Source organism: Mus caroli, unplaced genomic scaffold (genome assembly GCF_978045245.1).
Source record: "Mus caroli unplaced genomic scaffold, Mus_caroli_1 scaffold_18, whole genome shotgun sequence".
NCBI lineage: Eukaryota > Metazoa > Chordata > Mammalia > Rodentia > Muridae > Mus > Mus caroli.
This window is the reverse complement of record NW_028227273.1, coordinates 16775401-16778352: the sequence shown is the minus strand read 5'-3', so window position 1 is coordinate 16778352 and position 2952 is coordinate 16775401. Positions and strand designations below refer to the sequence as shown.

Sequence of the window (2952 nt, the reverse complement as noted above, 5' to 3'; positions counted from 1 at the left end):
ATACCCACCCTTTCTTCCTTCTGCTTCTACCTACTGAGTCTGTGGCCTCTTTAATCATAGAAACTGGGGGCCATGATGAAGAAAATTGGCAGAGACAGTAGTTAGCAATAGTACATTTTAATCCCTTGAAGGGTCTACTAATATTACAGTGTCACAATCTCATCTTCCCTTACCCACCTCTCTTCTACCTCAACTCTCATCTCCCCTCAAAGCTATGAATTCCAAGGAAGAGATTATAGAAATCTCTGGATTTATCAATAAAGTCATAATATTATGACCCAGTGTTTGTGGAAGATACATGCATAGAAATATGGATTTATGGAAGGGAAGTCTGTTTCCTGGATATTTTAAGAAAGCAGATCAGGAGAAGCAACAGGCCAAACCATGTAATGAAATAAAAGATTCAAACAAGTTAAAAACCAATACCAGAAGCCTAATGGGCAGAGCATGCTTCTCTCTACTGACTATAACCATACTACCTCACTATCATGAGATACACACCAAGAATTGGTGACCCCTCCATTTCAACCTTTCTTATATGAAGACTTCCCCCTGCTATAGTCAGAGGCTACAAAAAAATCAAACTGGACCCCTGAGTTTGGCAGAGCCAATATGTTACTGACCAAGGCTTTTCACTGTAGACAAATTCATCCTCTCTTCATCCCCACTCATGAAGAATGCAACAGATAATAAATATATGTACAACCGAGGAGGTACGAATGGAGGCAACTGAAGCCTCCAGGCCAAACCCAGCAGCACTTGATAGAAGAAACTTTAAAGCAAAGTTAAATTGTTGAATGCATACACCTTACATTAGCAAGGATTTCAGCAGCCCGAGTAGGTTAAAATGGTGGTTGTTCTATTATAGGGAAGAGCAATTAGAATTGGTATAATTAGTAAAGCCTATTTAAAAATCTACAAGTAGGGGCTGGGGAAATGGCTCAGCATAGTGCTTCAGCAGAAGATTCACGTTCAGTTGCCAGGACCCATGTCTGATGGTTCACAGTTCTAGCTCCAAGGAGTCTAAGGCCCTCATTTAGACTCTGTAAGTAGCTGTGCATGCATATGCGTGCACTCAAACACACACACACAATTTAAAATAAATCTATCAAGTTCAATATCAACATATTTTAATTAATATTAAATATATTTTACTATATCAATTATAAAACTATCAATATATCAAAAATATCACTGTATTTAATTAATGCTCAAAACTACTTATAAACACTAATGGCACCATGAAATATTTTGTGTTTGCACATTTCATGTAATGTTTATATCAAATTAAACATATGCTCTTGAACCAGAAGGCCTCAGCCATGAACAACGGCGAAATGGCCAAGATTAAGGCTAGGGACCTCTGCAGCAAAAAGGAGGAGCTGTTGAAACAACTGGACGATCTGAAGGTGGAATTGTCTCAGCTTCACGTCGCCAAAGTGACAGGCGGTGCTGCGTCCAAGCTCTCCAAAAGTCGTTCGCAAATCCATCGCCGGTCCTCACTGTCATTAACCAGACTCAAAAAGAAAACCTCAGGAAATTCTACAAGACCTGCGACCCAAGAGGACTAGACCCATGCGCTGCCGGCTCACCAATCACGAGGAGAAGCTGAAGACCAAGAAGCAGCAGCAGAAAGAGCGGCTGTACCCACTGCACAAGTACGCAGTCAAGGCCTGAGACCGACAACAACAATAAGGTGCAAGACTGACTGGCACAAAACAAACAAACAAAAAAAAACCATACATGAAATACAAATCATTTACTATGATAAAATTCATTTCAAATGTACAGTTCAGTTATCATTGTCTGTAGTCGCCATGCTAGTGCACCAGCGTTTCTTGATGTTCACAGGATTTGTTGAGGAACCGGGTGTGTTCTCTGCACCTATTTTTTTTTTTTTTTTTTGGTTTTTCGAGACAGGGTTTCTTTGTGTAGCCCTGGCTGTCCTGGAACTCACTCTGTAGACCAGGCTGGCCTTGAACTCAGAAATCCGCCTGCCTCTGCCTCCCGAGTGCTGGGATTAAAGGCGTGCGCCACCACTGCCCAGCGTCTGCACCTATCTGGAAGCTCAAAAACACCTATGAACTCTGATCCAGTAGACCTAGCAATCCCCTCTGGCCACTGTGGCTACCAAGCATACATGTCACCTTACCTGTCAAAAATTAAGACACAGGGTCACAGGGGTTCCAAGCAGCTGTGCCAAACTACATGGCAAAGCCAGGAACTGAATTACAGGCAGCAGCACAGCCTCGATTCCCTGCCCTTCTGCATGCTTGCTAGACTGTGTCAGAAAGGCTGGCCTACCCATAAGTATCAGGACCTCAGTGAAACTGTGTGTCTCACCCAAAGCATATTCTTCATATTAAAGCATTAAATGAGTTGTGAGATATGTGAAATGCTCATAAGACCCAGACTGTCTCATTTATTAATAACTTGATGGCTTGCAACTAAAACACAATCTGTTGAGCCAAGCAAACAAAAAATTAGCTGGTCGGTTTGAAATATAAACAAAGAACTAATTATCTAGCCTCTGTATCGTCTGCTGCTGTATTTGGTCTTTAGCACATGAAATAGAAGAACACAGTACATGAACTGCCTTGATAAGAAAGCATTCAAACAAACATACTCCGCCCTTGACATTTATTGAACCTGCCAGGTCACTGCTATCTCCCCTCTGTGGCTATACAGTGTTGTCACTAACATTGTGTCATACACAAACCACTGGTACTGGTGGCACCGGGAAAAAGTGGCTCACACCCCGTGAGCAGTGGAAATCTGGCCCAATTCCTTGACAACAGAAAATGCCAGAAAATCTTGGCTATCTCTTCTGCAGATGCCTGCTACTGATTACCAGTTTGGTCAGGCAAGAGCCTACCACTGGCATTGCCCAAATCCATCAGCACTAATGGAAAAATATTCAAACTGTACACCCCTCCTAATGGCAGGTTAGCA

General features: G+C 42.2%; 1 pseudogene; it reads left to right on the top strand.

The window, feature by feature from the left end:
- The first annotated feature begins 1337 nt into the window (after positions 1–1337).
- On the top strand, positions 1338–1677 carry LOC110284401 (large ribosomal subunit protein uL29 pseudogene; annotated as a pseudogene).
- Positions 1678–2952: the final 1275 nt, after the last annotated feature.